We start from the raw sequence: 25,938 nt of genomic DNA, 5'->3' as shown, positions 1-25,938 counted from the left end.
TGGGGGTTCTCTTTTCATATAATTAAATTTCTTTTCAAATTCTTTTGTATCATGTTCACTTAGTAAAATATTGGGAGGTTCAGATTATATATTTTACTCCCTGTGAGTGTATATGTAAACTGTTATTATTGTAATCCCAATCTCTTCGCACCACATGTATAATCAATATTGTTATGTATATTAATTTGAAATTTAATAAAAGGATTGGAAAAAAATTGAAGCTTACGTACACTGATAAATCAACACAGGTCAATAGTAAACTTGCATACTCAGTTACATCCACAGATCAATTTGTGAAACTGGTTACATTTCAAAAACATCCATGCACAACTAAATTCTTAGATTCACTGTCAGTTTCTTCATGGTAATTGTTAATTGGTTTATTATTGTCACATGTACCAAGATACAGTGCAAAGCTTTTGTCTGCGTGCCATCCAGACGGGTCATACCATACATGAGTACATGAAAGTCATACGAAAGAAAAGGAAACAGAATGTAGAAAATGGTGTAACAGTTACAGAAAAAGTTCTGTGCAGGTAGGCAAAGCACAAGGGCCATGATGAGGTAGGTTGATAAAGATGATAATAGGTCTGTTCAAAAGTCTGATAACAGTGAGATAGAAGCTGTCCTTGAGACTGATGGTTTGTCTTCTCAAGCTTTTGTATCTTCTGCCCAATGGAAGGGGGGAGAAGAGAGAATGTCTGGGGTGGGAGGGGCCCTTGATTATGTTGGCTGCTTTTCCGAGGCAGCGGAAAGTGTAGACAGTGATGGACTGAGCTGAGTTCGCAATTTCTCCAGAGACTGTCTTGTGACATTGCTTTATCTTTACTTCCTTACACTCTGGAACTTCTGGTAGATTATATCCTTGATCCACATCAGTCACACATTGACTAACATCTTTACAAACTCACCCAGTTTACTTTCTATAGCTTGGAGCTACTTACACCCCATGCCTCATTGCCAGTGTAGTTATTGTAGGTTCTTCCAAACCGGTGTTGAGAACAGATTATCACTCACTTAAACATGGAGCTACAAGTAAACACAACCTCTCTTCGTGGCAAGCAAGAATCTGCTGAGAATCTGAGATAAAAGTCAAAAATACTGGAGATGCTGAGCAGGTCAGGCAGCATCTGTGGCAAGAGCTACTGCCTGCGTTGCTGAAATCTCCAGCATTGTCTGTTTTTACTTCTTTTACCTGTGACAGTTTTCAACCAAACTGCAGTGGCGGTACAAAAAATGATGCAAGATACAAACAAATGACAGTTTGTTCAGGTAGTCACCACCCAGCAACCTTGAAGCAGCAGGTTTCCTTAGCAGCTGATGTACATAAACCACAGGAGTGCTGCCTCCAGCAGCTCTGTGTTTGATTCCTGGAATTACCCACCAGACCTCTCTGCCCACACTGCCTGTGCAGAGACCTCTCGCCCCACTGTGAATACAACACCTGTACTGAACCGTCCAATGCAGTTTTAGTCAGCTGAAGCCAATGAACTGAATTTCAGAAGTGGATTTCAACACGCGCATTGCTTTTGATACATACTTTAAAGGACACATTCCTCCCCCAAGATCGAGCCTTCAAGTAGGCATTAGGCCAATGATTATTTTCCTCAAATATGCAGTAGAATCTCTTCTGTTTTTGAATCTGGGATTTGGGATCTAATCTCCTATGTAAAGCCTCTCTTGAGGAAATTACTTTTGAATTGGCGCTTGTCAAACAATATACATTCATAAAAATATAATCCTGGCAAGAAAATTACAATGCTATACTAAGCCTAAGGAAACACTTATTTAAAATCCAGGTTGGGTAGGTTATATCATAAATCAAACACCACAATCTTTATACCATGTACTGCTACTTTTCGTGATACTTATTAATGACTTGGATGAGGGGGTGGAAGGGTGGGTTAGCAAGCTTGCAGATGACACAAAGGTCGGTGGTGTTGTGGATAGTGTGGAGGGCTGTCGAAGCTTACAGAGGGATATTGATGGGCTGCAGAGCTGGGCTGAGAAGTGGCAGATGGAGTTCAATCCAGAGAAGTGTGAGGTGGTACACTTTGGAAAGACTAACTCCAAGGTGGAGTACAAGGTTAATGGCAGGATTCTGGGGAGTGTGGAGGAGCAGAGGGATCTGAGGGTTCATATCCACAGATCACTGAAAGTTGCCTCACAGATGGATAGGGTAGTTAAGAAAACTTATGGGATGTTAGCTTTCATAAATTGTGGGATTGAGTTTAAGAGCCGCGAGGTAATGATGCAGCTCTACAAAACTCTGCTTAGACCACACTTGGAGTACTGTGTCTAATTCTAGTCACCTCATTATAGGAAGGATGTGGAAGCGTTGGAAAGGGTGCAGAGGAGATTTACCAGGATGCTGCCTGGATTGGAGAGTATGGACTATGAAGAGAGACTAAGGGAGCTAGGGCTTTACTCATTAGAGAGAAGGAAGATGAGGGGAGACATGATAGAGGTATACAAAATATTAAGAGGAATAGATAGAATGGACAGCCAGTGCCTCTTTCCCAGGGCACCAATGCTCAATACAAGAGGGCATAACTTTAAGGTAATGGGTGGGAAGTTCAAGGGAGATGTCAGAGGGAGGTTTTTCCACCCAGAGAGTGGTTGGTGCATGGAATGCGCTGCCTGGGGTGGTGGTGGAGGCTGATACGTTGGTCAAGTTCAAGAGATTGTTAGATAAGCATATAGAGGATTTTAAAATAGGGGAAAATGTGGGAGGAAGGGGTTAGATAGTCTTAGGCGAGGTTTAAAGGTCGGAACAACATGGTGTGCCAAAGGGCCTGTATTGTGCTGTATTGTTCTATGTTCTATGGTATTGAACTAATAGCCTACCTTTTCATTAAAAAAAAATAACAGGGTTATAGACTCATTGAAAAAACATAGACACAAAAGGAGACCATTTGGCCCATTGCATCTGTGTCAGTGGAGAAGGTCGACCCACATTGGTCCCACCTTCCACCACTAGGTCTGTGCCCTGTAGGGGCACGGTTCCTCAAGTACACACCAAGGTACTGTTTAAGGGTAATGAGGGTTTCTGTCTCTGGCATCTATTCAGGCTGTGAGTTCCAGACCCCTTCAACTGCCGGGTGCAAAATGCTTTCCTCATCTCCCCCCTTGATCCTTCTCCCAGTTACTTTAAATCTGTGCCCATTCATTTTGATCCTTTTGCTGGGGGGTTTTTCCCTCTTTCCTGTTTATCCAGGCCCCTCAATTCAGACTCCCTTTGTTCCAGCGAAAACAACCTTCAAAGGAAGAGTTGGCCTCCAGTTTAGAAATTTTACCCCTACTTCAGCTTTAATGTCTTTTCCACAATTATGCTAAATCCAAGTGAATTATGATCACTATCTTAAACGTGCTCTCCCACAGATACCCTTCCCCTTTAGGGAATGATAATTCCATTCCCTAAAACTATCCTGATGTAGGGTTTTCATCCTAAAATGTCAGTGATCTGTTCCCCCCCCCCAATAGATGCTGCTCCAGTCCGCTGAGTTCCTTCAGCAGATTGCTTGTTGCTCCAGATTCCAGAATCCGCAGTCTTTTGTCTCTATAATTATTAACTAACTTTCTAGAAAATTTCGCAAATTGCAAAGAATTTATAAGATACATATGAGATTAAGGTACGGTTAAGCAAAGAAACCCTTTTTAAAAAGAAAAAAGATACAGCTTCAATATTAATTATGGTTTTTCCACACATGTGAATTTATTTTCAAGGCCAAAAAGATTTGAAAGTAGGAATCGCAGTTTAGTTCACCATTAAAACTTTGCTTTAGTCTCATGTAACAAAGTTCAATGTTTTCAGAGTATTTTTGAGAATATTTTGTATATAATTGTCAGATCATTGATTTCTGAAGAATATGATGAAGAAGGTTGCAAAGCACTGTAATCTATGGAAGGGGAGTGTACGATATCTGGATTTCTGAGTTTAACTATGCCTTTAAAAATGCCAGAAGTTGCCATCAATGTAATGATAGGAAATGCGAACAGTTGAGACTGCAACATCTGACCCATTGTTCTTTGCACTTAAGATAAGGTTAAGATATCTTTATTAGTCACATGTATATCGAAACAGACAGTGAAATACATGTTTTGCGTAGAGTGTTCAGGGGCAGCCCGCAAGTGTCGCCACGCTTCCGGCACCAACATAGCATGCCCACAACTTCCTAACCCATACGTCTTTGGAATGTGGGAGGAAACCGGAGCCCCCGGAAGAAAACCCACGGCAGACACGGGGAAAAACATACAAACTCCTTACAGACAGTGACCGGAATTGAACCTGGGTCGCTGGCGCTGTAATAGTGTTACACTAACCGCTACACTACGGTGCATCTTCATTAACAGTATCTTACAGTGGCAAATCTGATGCCCTTATCCTAGAGAATAAAGCTGATTTAATTCATTATTGGAGAATGAACTAGTAGAGCGAGAAATTCACAACTGTTGAAACATTAAATAATATCCTGTTGAAAAGCTGCCATCTGGCTTCATCAGTCAAAACTGGACAAAGAGAACCTGGAGAGGTTGCCATTCCCAATAATTCATTTGTTTGTGCTTAAATACAGACAGTAGATAATTAAGCTGATGCACTCAAATGTATGACAGTTAATTCCATAATATGTTTCAGACCTATACTTTCATAGCATTAGTGTGGGGAATCTAAATGAATATACACTGAGTAATTGGAATTAAGGCATCCATCCAAGGTTGGAAGAAAGGCAAACAGTGATGAGGATATTAATAGACAGGAAAAAGGCATAGGTAGACTGGCAGAATGGGCAGACGTGGCAGATGGAATTTTAATACAGAGAAGGATGAAGAGCTGGAATTTGGCAGGAAAATGGGGAACTATAGACTAAATAGCATGTTTGTACAGGATGTGCAGGAACACGGAGGCCTGTGTATCTCGGAGCATAATTTCCTTTACAGAGAATGTGGTTGTAGTCTGGAATTTGCTGTCTGCAAGGGCAGTGCAGACAATCAGACAGGAGTTGGATAGATCTTAAGAAAGAATAATTGAAGTCATAGAATTATACAGCATGGAAATGGCCCCTTCAGCCAAACTCGTCCACTCCGACCAAGTGGCCTACCTGAGCTAGTCCCATTTGCCTGTGTTTGGCCCATACCCTTCTAAACCATTTACCTGTCTAAATGTCTTTTAAACATTGTAATTGTGCCCCCCTCCAGCACCACCTCTACCACTTCCTCTGGTAGCTCATTCCATACATCCACCACCCCCTGTGTGGAAAAGTTGCCCATCAGATCCCTTTTAAATCTTTCCCCTCTCACTTTAGACCTATGCCCTCTACTTTTAGACTTCCCTATCCTGAGAAAGACTGTGGCCATCCACCTTATCTATGCCCCTCATTATTTTATAAACTTCTATAATGTCAACCTTCAGCCTCCTATGCTCCAGGGCATGCACTTAAGGCAATAGGAGGTAGGTTCAGAACAGACGTGAGGGGTACATTTTTTTACTGAGAGAGTGGTGCCTGGAAAGCATTGGCTGATAGGGTGGTGGAGGCAAATTCATTGGGGGCTTTTAAGAGGGATGGGATGGGCACATGAATGAGAGGAAAATAAAGGGATATGGGCATTCTGTAGGTAGGAGGGAATAGCTATGTTGGCACAATATTGTGGGCTGAAGGGCCTGTTCTGTGCTGTACTGTTCTATGTTCTATGAAAACAGTCCCAGCCTATCTGGTCTCTCCTTATTTGAGCACAATGGCAAAAGAGTAGTGGAATACAACAAATGAGGTTACTCTACTAAGACCCAGCAGTGCACAGATCTACAAGTGACACAGTGGCACAGCGAGGAGAGCTACTGCATCACAACTGAGAGTAGGGTTCAATCCAGATCTCTGGTCCTATCTGTGTGGAGCTTGCACGTTCTTCCTGTGACTGTGTGGGTTTCCTTTAGGCTCTCCAGTTTCCTCCCACATCCCAAAGATACACAGATTGGTACACAAGAACACAGGATTGTGTACAGTTCTGGTTGCCTCATTGTCAGAAGGATGTGGAAGCTTTAGACAGGGTGCAAAGGAGATTTACCAGGATGTTGCCTGGATTGGAGAGCATGTCTTCTGAGGATAGGTTAAGCAAGCTAGGGCTCTTCTCTTTGGAGAGAAGGAGGATGAGAGGTGACTTAGAGGTGTACAAGATGATAAGAGGCATTGATCGAGTGGACAGTCAGAGACTTTTTTCCCAGGGCGACAATGGCTAACACGAGGGGACTTAATTTTAAGATGTTTGGAGAAAGATATAAGGGGATGTCAGGGGTAAGTTTTTTTTACACAGAGTGGTGGGTGCATGGAACGCACTGTTAGCAGATGTTGTGGGGGCAGATACATCAGGGACATTCAAGAAACTCTTAGACACATGACTGATAGAGAAATGGGGGGCTATGTGGGAGGGAAGGGTTAGATAGATCTTAGAGCAGGACAAAATGTCAACACAACATTGTGGGCCGAAGGGCCTGTACTGTGCTGTTCTGTTCTATGTTAGGATCAAATAAAAAAGGAGCAGGAGCAGGTCACCAGGCCCCTCAAGCCTGCCCTGATGTTCAAACTTGATCATGGCTGATCCATGCTGGCCTCAACTCCTCTTCTGTGCCAGTTCCCCCATATGCTCAATTCCTCGACCTTTCAAATAATTTATCTATCTCCACCACCAGAAAATCCCAGAGATTTACCACCATCTGAGAGAAGGAACTTCTACACACCTCAGTTTCAAATGACCAGCCTCTTTTATCTTTCTCGTGACTCCCCCACCAGTGAAACATCTCCATATCTACCCTGTCATTCCCCCTTAGGACCTTGTGTGTTTGAATAAGTGCAGCCCTAATTCTTCTAATAATTCCAGAGAATACAGACCCAACCTATGTAGCCTCTTTTGATGGCACAATCCTCTTATCCCAGGAATTAGCCCTGCGGATCTCCTTTGGACTACCTCCAATGTTACAATTGGTAGGTAAGGGGACCAAAACTGCGCACAGTATTCCAAGTGTGGCCTCACCAGCATCCCGTACAATTGTAACACAACCTCCCTATTTTAGACCCCAACCCCTTCGCAATAAAGACCAACATGCCATTTGCCACCTTTACTACTTGTTGGACCTGACTGCCGACATTTTGTGATACATGCACTCGAACACTTAGATCCCTCTGAATTTCATTTGCAGTCTCTCTCCAGTTAGATAATCTGCCTGTTGATAGGTTAATTGGCCACAGTAAATTGTCCCTAGAGTGTAGGCGAGTGAGTGGTTGCGATAGAATCGGGAGGCGAGGTTTATGGGAATGTGACAAGAATAAAATGGGATTAGTATAAATAGGTGCTTGATGGTCAGCATGGACTCAATGGGCTGAAGGGTCTTTTTCTGTGCGGTAAGACTCTCTATGACTCACTGGGCTGAATGGATCCCTTCATGCCAAAACAAGACTGTGATTTTTATAATAATTGTTGGCTATGGACCCAGAATAGAACTGGCTTGAGACAGAATGATTATTTCGGGAAATGATAGATCTTATTACATAGGATTCTTGGAACCACATTGACCAAATTTCATGTTGTGTTGGCGATATGAAAACGCATACATCATTCATAACTGCACCTGACCTGTGAAATTCTTGCCACAACAGATCTCGAGTGTTTTTCCTCCTGGCTGCTTTAATTCCTCTCACAAGGGTTTAAATGTTCACATATTCTGTTTAAAACCAATTACTCCAGGATTATTTCCAAGAAAGTTCCTTTACATTGCTTTTCTATAAATGACTAAGTCTTAATTATGGTCTCAATTTAATAATGTTTGTTTAACTGACCTGTGAATATATTGGGAACTTTTCACTCATCCTGCAGCAAGTGAAAACTTAATTGTGGAACATGTGCATCCAACATGTTCAGAACTGTTTTAACTAGCTTAAATAGCAGAAGTCTTTCTATGGGACAGACCTTCTGTTGCCCCGCATTCACCATCCATCTGTGCTGCGGCTTGCTGCTTGTTCTAGCAGGGTGACCACTTCAATACGGCCCAGTGTGGCACAGCTCAAGCAGACTGCTGCACTCACACAATGGTTTTGACAGATGGTGAGACCCTGCGCCCCCCCCCCCCCCCCCCAGAACCATGAGCTGGTGTCTCACCCTTTGTTCAAACAGGGACTGCCGTGTTCGCCCCAGATTTAACCCAGCTCGGGTGCAGCGGGCAGACTCCACAGCCAAAGAGCTGAGAAATCTGCTGAAGATCACACTGCCCCATTGGAGCCAAGCAGCACAGAGACAGCCATAGCTGGCAGGGACGGGGGCTGAAAATGCCACCACCGGTTTCTGTTAATGTCAACAGGGTTTTCCACAGGAATACCTGGGTATGTTCCAGGAGTTTGTTGGAATGGAAGGTCTACACCAGTGCTTCCGTCGACTACTCTGACCAACAACAGAGAACAGCTTGACTGAATGGAAAAAATGGGTGCATTGTCTGCAATATGGGTCATTCAACACAGCTTGATGTGGCTAGCGTGCGTACTCCTGAACTAACCTGGGAACACGTGCAGTTCCAGGTCAATCGTGATCTGGTCTGATGGGAAGCGTGCTATGCTTTTAACTGAGAGTCATCTTCTTAACTTGAACCTGTTCAACTGTGCTTTCAATCACAGCGACCACTCAGGCTTTGGCTCTGATTAGGCTCTACAATGCTCCCGAGGGCTGCTGAAAACTAGACATGTACCTTCTGCCTAAAAAGAAGAGTATGTTACCAGTTTGCACCTGCCAACATTTGATGCCCACTTGACAGAATTGACTGATGATCAGGTAAAATGTCTGGGCCTGAACAAAAACGGTACCTGTCAAACCTGATTACTACAGGTATTAGATGGACCAGAATCCAAATGATTGAAAGCAGGACCTGGTTGTCTGAAGCCTCAGAAGAACACATGGTAGGAGCCAGCCTTGCTGTTGAAACACTGACTGAATGTAGGAACACTTCCGCATGTCCAGACATCTTGCTTCTTTACCAGCCTGGTCTTTTGGGATGTCATGTTGCAGGTGTGTAAAACTGGTTAGACCACATTTGGGGTATTGTGTACAGTTCTGGTTGCCGCACTAACGGAAGGATGTGGGAGCCATAGAGGGAATAAGGTAGGGATTCACTGGAATGTTGCCTGGAATAGAGGGCTGCAGTTATACGGAGAAACTGGATAGGTTGGGTTCATTCTCAGTGGAATGTTGGAGGAGTAGGGATTTATAAAATTATGAAGGGCATAGGATAAATGGTCAGAATCATTTTCCCATGGCAGGGGAGTCTAGAACTAGATGGCATAGGTTTAAGGTGAGAGCGGATAAAGTTAAGGGAGATCTGAGGGGTATGTTTTTCATACAGAGCCGAGGAAGTGGTGGAGACAGATACAATTACAATGCTTGCAGGGCATTTGGACAAGTACTTGAATAGGATTGGAGTGGGCCAAATGTGGGCAAATGGGATTAGCATAAATTCTATGATTCTACAACAACTATTGTCACTTTTCTCAGGGCCTTGATGTGGCAGCAATAAAAACCTGCTGGGAAAGACCCCGAAATCCCTTCCCTCAGCCTCCCTATCCTCGTGCTTCATGGAAGCCTTATCAAATGAAACGTAATGATACTGAGGAAGGGAGCTGAGGATATTGGGACAGGTGACCAAGGGCTTGGTCAAAGAGAGATTTTGAGGATCATCTTGGATGAGGGTAGAGAAGCAGAGGGAAGAAATTACAGTGCTGTTCCCAGTAGGTTTTCAATGTTATTACATTAAGGACCTTAGAGAAGTCACAAATGACATCCAATGGGATTGTCACAAAGACAGACTGGACCTCTTCAACCTTTCCACCTGCAGGCACAGCCATTAACGGTACAACAATTAAAACTGGTCAAAGGCCTGACTTGGGAGTCTGACAATATCTCTGAGGCTTAATACAGCCAAAGGAGATTCCAGAGCTTGAAAACAGCCAAAACAGGAGAGGAGCTAGAAAATATGGATGAGGGCAGGATGACTAATCCTAAAAGTACTGGCATCAGGAAGCCGCAGTATAATCATTTTGTTTATTTTGTAGGTTTGTTCTGATCAAGAATACACGACTTGTTAAAAGAAAGGAATACCTCTTCTGGCTTTTGATTCAAACAAATGTCGTGTGTAGTGTTTATCAGAGGCTGGGAATGAAAAGCATATCTTATACAAAAGCCCAAGATCAAAGTGACCTGTCTGAAGTCTGTTGTGTTAGCAGTTCAGAGCAATAGTCAGGAATAGATGCATTTGTTTTTACAACTCCTGTGCTAAAATATAACTGCACTAGTGTCAGCATTGCAGCCTGTTTCAACAGAAAATGTCAGAAGGCCTGTGTAGCAGCAAAGCTGAGAGCCCAGACCAGGAGGCAGCAGAATTGTTGGATAGGGCAGGACAGATATTTCAGTTTTCCTTTCAGTGGAATTCCTGGGAGCCAGAAGGAGCAAATCTGCTTGCCCGAAATCCCACGAGGAGCGTCCGACCCTCCCCAGTGCCAACCCCTTCGCATTGCAGACTTTCCTTCTGCCTTGCTCCTGAGCTGTCATCCACTCGGCTCCGCCCCCAACCTCTGCTCCTGTCTGTTGGTCCTGACGTCACTCCTGCCCAATCCAGTTGGGAGATGACTCTTTCACTCACTGAGCCCTGGGGGTCAGCAGACTGAGTAGCCAGAGTTGGCAAATGTAAAAGTAGCTGCAGCACTTGCAGCTGAATAATCAGCTGACCTTGGAGGCAGCCTTCACGCCTTGAGGAACACCGAGTGAGCGAAAGAGAATGATACTTCAGATTAAGCACACACTGCACCTCATTATTTATTCATTTAAATATTCCCACGCTTCCCTCTGTGCCTCACTTGCTGTCCTCCAAAGGACCCATGAAGGTATTGTCACTCCCACCATACAGGCAGCAGCCTAGATCACCCAGTCTACTCATCCGCTGACCTCTCATTTCTTTCCTGATGCTGACCCTGTGACTTTACACTCCCAGTGATATCAAATTCCATCTCAGTTCATCCTCGACTTCACCGCCTTCCTCGTTTCTCTCCACAAATCAAATCAATTCATGAACCATATAGAAACAGAGCAATACAGCACGGATACAGATCCTACGGCCCAACCAGTCTATGCCAACCACAGTGCCCACCCAGCTAGTCCCAATTTCCTGCATTTGGCCCATGTCCCTCTAAGCTCTGCCCCTCAATGTACCTATCCAACTGCTTCTTAAATTATACTATTGTACCTGCCTCAACCACTTCCTCTGGCAGCTCGTTCCATATACTCACCACCCTCTGCATGAAAAAGCTGCTCCCTGAGGTCCCTTTTAAATCTTTCCTTTCTCACCATAAATCTATGCCCTCTAGTTTTAGATTTCCCTACCCTGGGGAAAAGACTGTGTTACCATCCACCTTATCTATGCTTCTCATAATTTTAAACACTTCTATAAGGTTCCCCCTCATTCTCCTATGTTCCAAGGAATAAAGACCCAGCCTGACCAACCTCTCCCTATAACTCAGACCCTCTAGTCCTGGCAACATCCTCGTAAATCTTTTCTTCACTCTTTCCAGTTTAACCACGTCTTTCCTATAATAGGGTGACCAAAATTGTACACAGTACTTCAAGTGAGGCCTCACCAATGTCTTCTACAGCTGCATCGTAATGTCCCAACTCCCATACTCTATGCCCTGACTGATGAAGGCCAGCGTGCTGAGTGCCTTTTTCACCACCCTGTCTACCTGTGACACCACTTTCGATGAACTATGCATTTGTACTCCTGGGTCCCTCTGTTCCATCACACTCCCTAGTGCCCTACCATTCATAGTACAAGTCCTACATTGGTTTGACTTTCTAAAGTGCATCACTTCACCCTTATCTGAATTGAAATCCATTTGTCACTCCTCGGCCCACTTCCCTAACTGATCAAGATCCCCCTATAATCTACAATAACCTTCTTCACTATGAACAACACCTCCTAATTTCATGTCATCGGCAAACTTGCTGATCCAGCCTCATGCATTCACATCCAAGTCATTTATATAAATAACAAATAGCAAAGGTCCCAAAACTGACCCCTGCGGCACACCACTACTTACCGGTCTCCATTCGGAGAAATGACCTTCCTACCTCCGAGCCAATTTTGAATCTACCTAACTGGCTCTCCCTGGATTCCATGGGACCTAACCTTCCAGACCAGTCAGCCATGCAGGACCTTGTCAAAAGCCTTGCTAAAGTCCAAATAGACAACATCCACTGCCCTATCCTCATCTACCTTTTTTGATTAACTCTTCAAAGAACTCTAAAAGATTCATCAAGCACAACTTTCCGCAAACAAAGCCATGCTGACTCCTCCTAATCAGACTCTGTCTATCCAAATGCTGGTAGATCCTGTCCTTCAGAATTCTGTCTGGTGTCTTCCCCACCTCTGATGTCAGGCTTTGACTTTGCCATTCCATGAGGCTTCAGTGTTTGCCCCACTCCATTTAAGTCCAAGAGATATATAGATTTGAACCAATATCACCAATTGCTGGTTTAGCCTTCATCATTATATCTGCCAGGATCACTTAAAGAACTGCTCACATCTTCCAAAACTGCTCACTGCCATCCTTGACTGCAACAATAACCCTGGATTCCTCAACCCCTCCTCCATCTCCTTGATCATCACCACTAACAATTTAAGGGTGCCTTTGCCATTCCCCTCCTTTTCTCCCCCAAATCAACTGGGCCAAGCTTCCTGTAAAGCTCCCCTCTGTCCCAGCCCCTGGCTTATACTTTGTTTAATTTCTCCTCTGTCCCTCTCACATCTGAGGGGTCGACGGATCATGAGTACAAACCAGCTTCTTTTCTGATGCTGATTCGAACTGAGATTGCTATACTCTCCTCGGGTATCGTCATCCTTTAAAGTTGCACCTCGTCAGCTTGACCACGCCACCTTTTCACACCATATACAGTCTCCAACCTCCCTTTCTCCACTAAATTCTTCAATGAGCTTTAGTTTCTCAAAACCCGGACAAGTGTGAAGTGATACACTTCGGGAGATTGAATTTGAAGGCAGAATACAAGGTTAATGGTAGGGCTCTTAGCAGTGTGGAGGAACAGAGGGATCTTGGGCTCCATGTCCATAGATCCCTCAAGGTTGCCGCACAAGTTGATAGGGTTGTTAAGAAGGTGTATGTAGTGTTGGCCTTCATTAGTGGGGTATTGAGTTCAAGAACCGCGAGGTGATGTTTCAGCTCTGTAGAACTCTGGTCAGACCACACTTGGAGTATTGTGTTCAGTTCTGGTCACCTTATTATGGAAAGGATGTGGAAGCTTTAGAGAAGGTGCAGAGGAGATTTACCAGGATGTTGCCTGGGTTGGATAGCATGTCTCATGAGGATAGGTTGAGCGAGCTAGGGCTTTTCTCTTTGGAGAGAAGGAGAATGAGAGGTGACTCGATAGAGGTGTACAAGATGATAAGAGGCAAAGATCGAATGGAGAGTCAGAGACTTTTTCCCAGTGTGACAATGGCTAACATGAGGGGACATAATTTTAAGGTGATTGGAGGAAGATGTAAGGGGGATGTCAGGGGTAAGTTTTTTTACACAGAGACTGGTGGGTGCATGGAAAACACTGCCTGCAGAGGTTGTGGGGGCAGATAAATTAGGGACATTTAAGAAGCTCTTAGATAGATACATGAATGATAGAAAAATGGGGGGCTATGTGGGAGGGAAGGGTTATGTAGATCTTCGAGCAGGATAAAATGTCGGTGCAACATTGTGGGCCAAAGGGCCTGTACTATGTTCTAGTGTTCTATGTTCTAAAACCTTGACTCCCAGAAATGCATGTTTGAAACTATCCTATCAGGTTTTCACTGCTACCACAATAAGACCCTTATCAAAGAAACAGATTACGCCCTGTGATTGTCACAAACGCAGAATGGGCCTCCTCGACCTGTCTGCAGACTCTGCAGCTGCCCACATCATCGCTCCCCAACGCTTCTTAGCTCCACCAGTTTGGCAAGACTGCACTCACGCATCTGTTCTTATCTTTCTGGTCATATCCATGGAATCACAAGCAACGTTATCTCTGGAGTCCCCCAGAAGGCCTGTCCTCATCCCCAGCCTATGTTTCAGCTGAACACTTCCTGGGTGCTATCCTCTGAAAGCACAATCTTCACAGGTTCGTTTCACCAGAGGCAGAAGAGGCATGAACCAAATGTTTGAAGGTAGAAGAGAAGCAATCAAAAGGTGTAAGCTGGATCTTCAGCCCAGGAGGACTATGCTGAGGCTGCAATGAACTGTGGAGAGGATTTGGAATGAGTATTGATGACAAAGAAGTGGTTCCCTGGAGAATAAGACTTGGCAGTGGATCATAGACCTGTTGCAATTTGCCCAGCCTTCCTTTCTGTTGCTGAATTCCAAGGTTTGACGTTTTGAAAGATGGCAGGCATGCAGTTGATGGGTTTGGGCCCATACTGCATGTTTTCCATTCTTGCTGCTACCTTTTGGCTGTGAATAGAACAATTTCACCAGCAAGTCAGGACAGCATTCTGGCCTGGCTCAGTGATGAAATGTAAATGCACTATTCCTTGCCAACTGCCCTGCTCAAAAGGAGCTTATTGGGGGTGGAGTGGGGTGGGGTGGGGGGGTGGGGGTGTGTGGGAGAGAAAAGGCCATGTGCCACTGTCGCTTGTTATAAACGATAGATGAATACTTCAGTATTTTTGTAGTTTTGTCTTGGGCCAGAGTTGCAGCAATTATCTTGTAGCTTCATGAAACTTTTTGGCAGTTAAGGTTAAATTGTATTCATTTTTTTTGCACAGTATAATTGAAAGTGACATATTTATCTCCATGAGTTTGTGAAGTGCCTTTCCTTCTTGATCAAGAGTACAAGTTCACTGTTGCCTTCACTGGTAGGAATTAATCACCTTATATATGAGGCTTTGGGAGCTTGAAGTTGCCTTGTTGCATACAGGCAATACATTACTTTGCAGTGGATCCTCCTTTGAGCCTTCCGGTCTTATAGGTGAAGATTGGAAGATATTGTAGGTTTGCTATCTGCATGGCCTTCGCTAACTCAACACGATCTCTGTAACTTGCACTCAAGAAGCCACGTGACCATCAAATCCAAGTCCTTAAATGGATCTTTTCCAAAGAATTTTTAGAAACGTGGTCAAAATAAAATCTGTAAATGCATTGTTAGTATTATTGGGTTATTAAACTCCAAATTGTCAGCCCATATTGTGGACTTCACCGAAAGTTTCCAGCCATCTAATTATTCTCTGACTCTCCAACAATATTTTGGAGGCTTGCATCATGTTTCTAAAGACAGTGCTCATCAGCTGAGCTAACCTAACATAGCCAGGGATTGGGTATTGTAAACACTTCTGGTATTAATTTGGAAAATGTAATAACAATGTCTCTGCTTTTTGATCCATGTGATTTGGATGTAGAGCATATTTCCAGTATATTATTACCTTTTGAGATTCCAGGGCTAATGTAACATAAGAAAAATATCTCCAACAGTTTGTAACGTCACTGTTGTTTACATTTTTAAATTATGTAGTTAGTGTAGAAAGAAACAAGTCATATGGACAAGGAGTTTGTGACCAATGGAATCAGAATCAGGTTTATTATCGCCATCTCATATGAGAAATTTGTTGATTTGAGGCAGCAGTACAGTGCAAGACAAAACTTAATTACTTTTTTTTGCACTATTTATTTATTTTGTAATGAGGTAGTGTTATGGGTTCATGGACCATTCAAAAATCTGATAGAGGGGAAGAAGCTGTTCCTGAATTGTTGAATGTGGGTCCTCAGGCTTCTGTACCTCCTCCCTGACAGTAACAAGAAGAGAGCATGTCCTGGATGGTGAGGGTCCTTAATGATGGATGCCACCTTCTTGAGGCACAGCCTCTTGAAGATATCCTCAATGGTGGGGAGGGTTGTGCCTGTGATGGACCTGGCTGAGTCTACAATCGTCTGCAGCCTCTTGCAATCCTGTGCATTGGAGCCTCCATACCAGGCTGTGATGTAACCGGTCAGGATGCTTTCCACATCTATAGAAATTTGCAAGAGTCTTTGGTGACATACCAAATCTCCTCAAACTCCTAATGAAGTAGAGCTGCTGACATGCCTTCTTTTGTGATTGCATCAATGTGTTGGACCCAGGATAGATCCTCAGACATTGACACCCAGGAACTTGAAGCTGCTCACCTTTTCCAATGCTGATCCCTCAATTAAGACTGATGTGTGTTCTCCCAACTTCCCCTTCCTGAAGTCCACAATTAATTCCTTGGTCTTGCTGGCACTGAGTGCGAGATTGTTGTTGCAACAACCACTCAACCAGCTGATCTATCTCACTCCTATACGCCTCCTCATTGACATCTGAGATTTAACCAACAACAGTGGTGTCATCAACAGAGAACAGTACAATGTTCTGCCAACAATGTTGTGCTGATCTAATTAAATTAGTAATCAAATGCTCAACTAACCTAACTCCTTCTGCCTAAATATCCATACCCTTACATTCCCCGCACATTCATGTGAATATCCAAGAGCCTCTTGAATGCCCCTATCATATTTGCCTCCACCACCACCCCAGGCAGCACATTCCAGGTATCCACCACTGTGTGTAAAAAAAAACAACCTGCCGTGCACATCTCCTTTGAACTTACCTCCTCTCACCTTAAATGCATGTCCTCTGGAATTACACATTTCAGCCCCGGGAAAAAGATACTGGCTGTCCGCTCTATCTATGCCTCTCAATCTTATAAACCTCCATCAGATCTCCCCTCAGCCTCTCCACTCCAGAGAAAACAAACCAAGTTTGTCCAACTTCTCCTTATAGCACATACCCTCTAATCCAGCAAATCTCTTCTGCACCCTCTCCAAAGCTTCCACATCCTTCCTATAATGGGGCAATCAGAACTGAATGCAATACTCCAGATGCAGCCTAACCAGAGTTTTATAAAGCTGCAACATAACTTCCTGACTCTTGAACTCAATGCCTCGACTAATAAAAGCAAGCATGCCATATACTGCCTTCACCACCCTATCAAGCTGTGTAGTCACCTTCAGGGAGCTATGAACTTGGACCCCAAGATCCCTCTGCTCATCAACACTGTTAAGGGCCTTGCCATTAACAGTGCACTGTCTCTTTATATTTGATCTCCCAAGGTGCAACACTTCACATTTGGCTGGGTTAAACGCCATCTGCCATTCCCCTGCCTATATCTGCAACTGATCTATGTCCCGCTGTATCCTTTGCCAGTCTTCTACACTATCCACAACACCACCAATCTTCGTATCATCTGCAAATTTACTTACCCCCCCCCCCCAGTGTACATTTTCATCCAGGTCATTTGTATACATCACAAACAGCAGAGGTTCCAGTAGGGATTCCTAAGGAACACCACTTGTCAGAGACCTTCAGCTAGAATAAGTCCCCTCAACCACCACCCTATGTCTTCCACAGGCAAGTCAATTCAGAATCCAAATGGCCAGCTCACAGTGGATCCCATGCATCTTAATCTTCTGGATGAGCCTGCCATGAGGGACCTTGAAAAATACCTTACTAAAATCCATGTAAACATCCACAACTCTACCTTCATCAATCACCCTTGTCACCTCCTCAAAAAAACTCAATCAAGTTAGTAAGACACTACTTGCCCTGAACAAAGCCATGCTGACTGTCCCTAATTAGGTCATGGTCTTCCAAATGCTCATAAACCCTATCCTGAAGAATCCTCTCCAGTAACTTCCCAACCATTGACATGAGACTCACGGGTCCATAGTTTCCAGGACTATCCCGGTTTCCCTTTTTGAATAATAGAACAACATTAGCTAGTTGCCAGTCCTCCGGGACCTCACCTGTGGCTAAAGAGGACATGAAGATCTTGGTCAAGGCCCCAGAAATCCCTTGCCTCTCTCAATAACCTAGGATATATCCCATCAGGCCCTGGGGACTTATCCACCTTAATGCTCTTAAAGAGATCCAACACTATCTCCTCCTTTATCTCGGTGCCATTAGCATATTAACACACTCCACACTGATCTCCCTATCCTCCACATCCTTCTCCTTGGTAGATACTGATGCAACATACTCATTTAGGGCCTCACCCACATCCTCCACTTCCAAGCATATGTTCCCTCCTTCATCCTTGAGTGGTCCTACCCTCTCCCTAGTTTTCTCTTGCTCTTGATGTATAGAATGCCTTGGGATTCTTTAATCCTACTTGCCGAGGACTTCTCATGGCCCCTCCTGACTTTCCTAATTCCCTTCTTGAGTTCTCTTCTGGCTTCTTTATAATCCTGAAGGGCTCTGTTTGATCCTAGCTTCCTAAGCTTTACATATATTTTCTCCTTCTTCGTGACTAAATTCACCACCTCTCTTGACATCCAAAGTTCCCTCACCCTACCATCTTTGTCCATCCTTCTTACTGGAACATACCCGTCCTTTACTCTGCACAGTTCATCATGAAACACCCTCCATGTGTCAGAGGTGGACCCCCAGAAACAGCTGTTCCCAATTAACTCTCCCTACTTCCCATAATTTGCCCTGCTCCAATTTAATACTCTCGCTCAAGGTCCATATTTATCCTTATCTATAGTTATCTTAAAACTTAAGGAGTTGTAATCACTGTTCCCTAACCATTCTCCCACTGAAAGGTCAGTCACCTGGCCAGGCTCATTGCCCAATAGCAGGCCCTGTATGGCCCCTCCTCTCAATGGACTATCTACATATTGATTTAGGAAACCCTCCTGGATACACCTAACGCATTCTGCCCCACCTAAACCTCTTGCAATAAGGAGATCCCAGTTTATATTAAGGAAGTTGAAGTCCCCACAACAACAACCCTATTGGTTTTACCTTTGCCTAATCTGCCTGTATTTCTGTTCCTCAATGTCCCGGTGGCTATTGAGGGGTCTGTAGTATAACCCCATCAGGGTGTTTGCACCTTTCCTATTTCTGAGTTCTACCCATATAGACTCAGTGGACAAGCTCTCCATTATGTCCCCTGAGTGTAGCTGTGACATTGTCCCTGATTAGTAGTGCAACTCCTCCTCCCCTTCCCACCACTTGCTTTTTACCTCCTCTATCTTTTCTAAAAGATAGAAATCCTGGAACATTAAGCACCCATTCCTGTCCCTCTCTCAACCAATCTCTATTATGGCTACACATCATAGTTCCATGTACTGATCCATGCTCTAAGTTCATCACCCTAACCCATAACATTCCTAGCATTCAAATACACACAGTTCAAACTGTCCATCCCATCATGTCTATTACTTTGCTCCTGCCGGTTTATGCTGGTTCTGACTTTCACCTTCCTCTCAATCCCTCTACTTTCTGACCCAGTGCTCTGGTTTTCAGCCCCCTACCAAACTAGTTTAAACCCTCCCAAGAAGCACTAGCAAACCTCCAGGCCAGGATATTGGTTCCCCTCCAGTTGAGGTGCAACCCATTCTTCTTGTACAGGTCACACCTGCCTCAGAAGAAGTTCCAATGATTCAAGAACCTGAAACCCTGCCCCTGCACCAGTTCCTAAGCCACTCATTCATCTGTTCTATCATTCTATTCCTGCCCTGACTAGCATGTGGCACCGGGAGTAATCCAGAGGTTACTACCTTGGAGGTCCTGCTCTTCAGCCTCTTTCCTAACTCCCTATACTCACTGCGCAAGATATCCTCCCCCTTTCTACCTATGTCATTGGTGCCAACGTGCACCACGACCTCTGGCTGCTCACCCTCCCCCTTGAGAATATTCCGCAGCCGCTCCAAGATATGATCAAAGTTCGTACCTGGGAGGCAACGCACCATCCTGGCGTCTCTTTCACAGAGACAGAATCTCCTGTCTGTCCCTCTAACTATCGAGTCTCCTCTCACTATTGCTCTGCCTGACTTTACCCTTCCCTGCAGAGCCAGCCACAGTGCCACTGACCTGGCTGCTGCTGTTGTGACCTGATAGGTCAGTTCGCCCACCCCACCCCCGACCCCTCCTCAGCAGTATCCAAAGTGGTATACCTGTCGCTAAGGGGAATGGCCACAGAGGAACCCCACACTGACTGCTTCCTCCCCTTATTTCTCCTGGTGGTCACACATCTATCTGAAGCCTGTACCCTGGGTGTGACCATCTCAGTAAAAGTCTCATCTATGAGGTTTTCAGCCTCTCAGATGGTCCTGAGTACCTCCAGCTCCAGCTCCTTGACCTGGTCAGTCGGGAGCTGCAGCTGGGTGCACTTCCTGCAAGCGTAGTCGTCAGGGAGACTGTGAGGTTCCTGACATCCCACATCTACAGGAGGAGCATTCCACCACCTTAACTGCCATCCTACCGACACTGAATCAAGGACTAAGGATTTACAGACAACAAAATAAAGATCTTACCTTTGCCTTCTCACTGAAGCCTTTTTTAAAGAGTTGCTCGCACTCCCCTCACCCAGGTCACTTCCTCCACCTCTTGAGCCAAAGCCTCAGCTCCCCACTCTGACATTGGCCCACTCACACAATCACTGCTCCAAAATGGCTGTTCCACTTGACCCTACCTTCCTTTTATTGGCTGAGTGGCCACGCACATAGCCAATCGAAAACAACTTATAACAAAGCTGCTGGCTTCTCCCCTCTGCTGCTCTGGCTGCTGGAACTGCAAATTTATAAATGGCGTTTAAGCTGTGCTTATCCACACAGTTATGAAAGTAGAGAGAGTAGAGCAATGGGCTTAGCATGCATCCTTGAGGTGCGCCTGTGTTGATTGTCAGCGAGGAGGAGATGTTATTACCAATCTGTACTGACTGGGGTCTCCCGATGAGGAAATCGAGGATCCAGTTGCAGAGGGAGGTACAGAGGCCCAGGTTTAGAAGCCTGATGATTAATACTTAGGGGATGATGGTACTGAATGCCGAGCTGTAATTGATAAACAGCAGCCTGACGTACGTTTTGGTGTTGTCTGGATGCTCTAAAGCAGCATGGAGAGCCAGTGAAATTGCATCCGCTGTAGACCTGTTGCAGTGGTAGGCAATGGAGTTTTAGGCATCATCTAATGCAATTGCTTGTTTAGGCTACTTTGGGAGCACCTGCTAAGAAGGACAAGGGCAACATGGGAATTTCTTTACCTGCAGGTTTCCTTCCAAAATGCACGTCATCCTGACTTTGAAATTTATTGCTGCTCCTTCATCATCATTGGGTCTAAGTCATGCAACTCGCTTTCCAACTGCACTTCACCAGAAGGACTGCAGCAATTCAAGAAGGCAACCTACTATCACCTGTTCAAGGGCAAGTAAAGGTGGGCAATGAATGCTGGCCTTGCCAGTGATGCCCATTTTCTAAAAAAGAATTAAAAATAAAGATGCATTCATGAATTGGCAAAGATGGGAGATTGGTTGCTGTGTGGAAAAAAATATGAGGTAATTCACTTTGGTAGAAAAGAAATAGAAATGCAAAGTATTTTAAGTGGTGAGGAATAAAATGGTGTTGGTGTTCAGAGAGACCTAGGTATTCGTGTACACGAATCTCAGAAAGTTAACAAGCATGTAAAGAAAGCAATTAGGAAGGCTAACAGTATGTCAGACTTAATTGCAAAAACACTTGAGCACAAGAGTGAAGACTTCTTGCTCCAATTATATGGAGACCTGATTGAGAGTGCATCTGGGATGTGTGTACAGATCTGGTCTCCCTTCCTAAGAGAGTGCAACAAAGGTTCACCAGATTGATTCCTGAAATACTGGGTTTGTCTTATGAGGAAAGATTACGCAGACTCTGTACTCTCAAGTTTAGAAAAAAAGCGAACTATTCTCCTTGAAGCATACAAAATTCTTACTGGTTTGACAGGGTAGATGCAGGAATGATGTTTCCCCTGGGCCGGGTGTCTGGAACCAGGATCATAGTCTCAAAATAAGGGATCAACCATTCGGGAAAGAGAAAATTCTTCAGCCAGAGGGTAGCAAATCATTAGAATTCTTCCCCCGAGAAGACCGTGATGGGTTTATAGAGAGTAAGGGAATCAAGGGGTCTGTGGTTAGTGCAGGAAAGTGATGCTGAGGTGAAAGGTCAGCTCTGATCTTATCAAATGGGGCAGAGGTTGAATGTCCTACTCCTGCTATGGTTCTTGTGTTCATTAAATGAAACAGTATTTTGTACCCAGTACCAGCATGGGACACCACCAGTACAGTTACCTCTGCACTAAACATGGCCTTCTACCCCAGCCTCAGCAGAGTACTCCCAACCACAGAGTATATGACTAGTATTAGAGAGTGGCACTGAGGTAAAAGATGATGATCTTATAGAATGGTGGAGCAGACACAAGGGGTTGAATGGCTCACTCTACTGCTTCTATTTTTTTACATTCTTCTGTGCATACAATGCATTTCCATGTAATCTCACAACCGTCGCTGAATTAAAGTTGTTGTGCTTTGCACTTCTCCACGTCCCCCAGAACTAGTACTTGGACATCCAAAGCAGGATTGCTTCACACAGCAGAGCGAGGGCACTTCACGCAGGCCATCAATATTTATTGCAGCGTTGCATCTCCAAGTAGAGTCATCGAGTTAAACAGCATGAAAACAGGCCCTTTGGCCCAACCCGTTCATGCTGCCCAAGATGCCCATCTAAGCTCGTCCCATTTGCCTGCATTTGGCCCATATCCCTTTAAACTTTTCCTATCCACGTACTTGTCCAAGTGTCTTCTGAATGTTATTTTACCTGCCTCAGCTGCTTCCTCTGGCAGCTCATTCCATATATGGACCACCCAACAACACAGGCATTGTTCTAGATATTAATATACATTTCCAAATTTCCTTACAACATAGAATCATTGAGAGGTACAGCACAGAAACAGGCCCCTCAGCCCACCAAGTCCGCACCAACCATCAACCACCCAGTTACACTAATCCTGCATTAATCCCGTTTTTATTTTTCCTACTTTCTCATCAGCTCCTCCCAGTGTCACGAACCAGCAACAAAAGAAACACACTGAGCATGATTCAGTGTTAAAAACTATTTTATTAATCACTACTTATGGTAATACATAAAATAAAAGTAAAAATGTTAGTATGTTAGAATTCAAAAATGTTAAACCTTGAACGTTAACCCCAAAACTAAACTCTTCGTGTGTGTGTGACAAAGTCCCAAACTCGAAGTTCAGGAATGGTTCTTAAAGTTCAGTTCCGCAAGCCATAAGGTGAAACATGAGCAAGGGCTTCTTCAACAACCACCGTTGTCTGAAGATAAGACGTAGACATAGAGAAACATAGAGAGAGTAAGTACAAAATCCAAATGTTCCACGATGGAACCCAAACGACACTTCAGTGTTTACTCGGTAGTGACTTCCTCACCCCGAAAAGCATCCGAATCGTGGTCGTCCACACACAAATACCTGTTTCCTTCTACAGGTCAGCAACAAAGTGAACTCCACCGGATTACTTCCAACTTCCATACATGGATTTCAGTGGCAGACACAGTTATAGTTTCTCATCCATCAATAGAGAAAACTAGCAGGCTGGTGTCTCTCTCCCTTCTCTCTCTCTCCTTCGGACTTCTTCAACAACGTCATTATGTCCTTTATCTTCTATTGACGTAAGCACGCCACACACACACACACTCTATCTAAAAGGGACATTCACTGAGTCCGTAACACCAGACTTTACCATTCACCTACACATGTGGGGCAATTTACAGCGGCCAATTAACTTACCAACCTGCATGTCTTTGGGATGTGGGAGGAAACTGGAACACCTAGAGGAAATCCATGTGGGGAGAACATGCAAACTCCACACAGACAGCACCGGAGGTCAGGATTGAACCCGGGTCTCTGGGACTGTGAGGCAGTGGCTCTACTAGCTGCACCACTGTGCCACCCATAAAGGAGGCCATTCAGCCTGTTGAATCTATGCTGGCACCTACAGCAATCCTATTCCCCCACTAATTCCTCATCACTTATTCTCCCCACAGTCCCATCTCACTTACATGAGGAGCAACTTACAGTGGCCAATTTAACCTACCAACCTGCACGTTACTTGGGATGCAGGATGAAACTGGAGCACCCAGAGGAAACTCACGAAGCCACAGGGAGAATGTGTGCTATCTCCACACAGGCAGCACCGGAGGTCAGAATGTAAACTGTGTCACTGGAGCTGTGAGGCAGCACCTCTTCCAGCTGAACCACTGTGCTTTGCTGTGGCCTTTCTAAATATAAAAGAATGCAGTCCTCTGATCAAACTTGTGAGACATGAGATAAAATAAAGCTGGCTTACTGACAAGCTTTGTCCAGGACCAACATGGTACAGTGCAAAACTTCCCAGTGACAGATACTCAGACAATAACAAGGGAGAAAAAAAAGACTGCAGATGCTGGAATCTAGATGAAAAACACGATGATGCTGGAGGAACTCTGCTGACCGGGCAGCATCCATGGAGAAAAGCAGGCGGTCAATATTTCAGGTCAGGACCCATCTTCAGGACAGGACAAGGGAGCATGGATTTCAGTTAATTGGTAGAAGTATTATGGGGGGGTTGAAGTAAAGTTTTCACTCAATGAGTCTGGAACTTGCTGCCAGAAAAGTTGGTGGAGACAGAAGCCCTCACCATTTTGAAGCAATATCTGATATAAGATATCTTTATTAGTCACATGTACATTGAAACACAACGTGAAATGCATTTTTTGCATAGAGTATTCTGGGGGCAGCCCCACAAGTGTCGCCATGCTTCCGTCACCAACATAGCATGCCCACAACTTCCTAACCCGCACATCTTTGGAATGTGGGAGGAAACCGGAGCACCCAGAGCAAACCCACGCAGACACAGGGAGAACGTACAAACTCCTTACAGACAGTGGCCGGAATTGAACCCGGGTCACTGACATTGTGATAATGTTACACTAACCGCTACACTACCACACCTGCCATATGCACTTGAAGAGCTGTAACCTACAGTACTCTGGACCAGTGTTGGAAAGGAGGAATTACCTGAAGTCCATTTTTCACCAACAAGGGGTCAAATGGCCACCTTCTGTGATGTAAATTTCCACGATTCTTTGGATGAGATGTTAAACTCTCCTTTTGGGCAGATGTGAAATGTCCCTCAGTGGCCTTAGAAGTACATTATTCGACCAATGCCTAAACACACACATCTAATCATTTATCCCATTGTTGTTTTGTGGGACCTTGCTACATGCAGTTTAGTTGCTGGGTTCCCAAAGCAAGTTCACTTCAGAAGTAATGCACTAGCTGTAATAAATCCTGAGGTGATGAAAACTGGGGAACAAATGTCAGCTTATTTCCATTATAACCATCAAAATAGCACTGACTTTGCACTGGCCTGCAAGCAAGGTAGCTCTACATGTACATCGCAGCTTCTTCAGCTAATGTTTCACAGTTCTCTTAGCCAGGAAGCTGGAGGTTCTGACATCCTACTGTGACTTCAGCCACTGACGTTCCTGTTAAAACAGATGAAGAGTGAGTGATTGAAGCACTTGAGAGACGTGCTGATGAAATCCACGCAGTTGTAAGAACTCTGCTGGGTGCAATTTCTCTTGTCAACAAATGTGCAAGCGCTGCAGGCTAAATATTTGTCATAAAATGTCCATTTGGGTTTCAGTTACGCCATGGCTGATGGCTGCTTTAAAATGCCATTTATTTCAGGAGCTGTAGCACAGCAAGGCCTGATGGATCCATTGAGTCACTGAGCAGCTTAAAGCCTGATTTTAATCTTTCATATGACAAGAATGGTACTATGTGCAAGAAGGTTAAGATGGGAAGGAGGAGGAGTGAGGGAACTCAGCTTTAGGCAGGAGTCACCAACAGAGACTTCTAATGAGGCCCAGGAGTTAAAATTAACCAACTAACCCAGTCATATTTATTGCTACCCAGTGCAGCTCCCACATTTCCAATTCCTGTCCTGAGTTATAATTGGGCTTTCGAATACTTGCATGATTTAGCTGGTGA

The 25,938-nt window shown here is 44.4% G+C and overlaps 1 long non-coding RNA gene across 1 annotated transcript in view; it reads left to right on the top strand.

Annotated features, from left to right (window-relative positions):
* The window catches only part of LOC127576192 (uncharacterized), a 157,713-nt gene that overhangs the window by 14,490 nt on the left and 117,285 nt on the right, over positions 1–25,938 (top strand). The window lies entirely within an intron of this gene.

Source organism: Pristis pectinata, chromosome 1 (genome assembly GCF_009764475.1).
Source record: "Pristis pectinata isolate sPriPec2 chromosome 1, sPriPec2.1.pri, whole genome shotgun sequence".
NCBI lineage: Eukaryota > Metazoa > Chordata > Chondrichthyes > Rhinopristiformes > Pristidae > Pristis > Pristis pectinata.
This window is presented reverse-complemented; position numbering and strand designations above follow the sequence as displayed.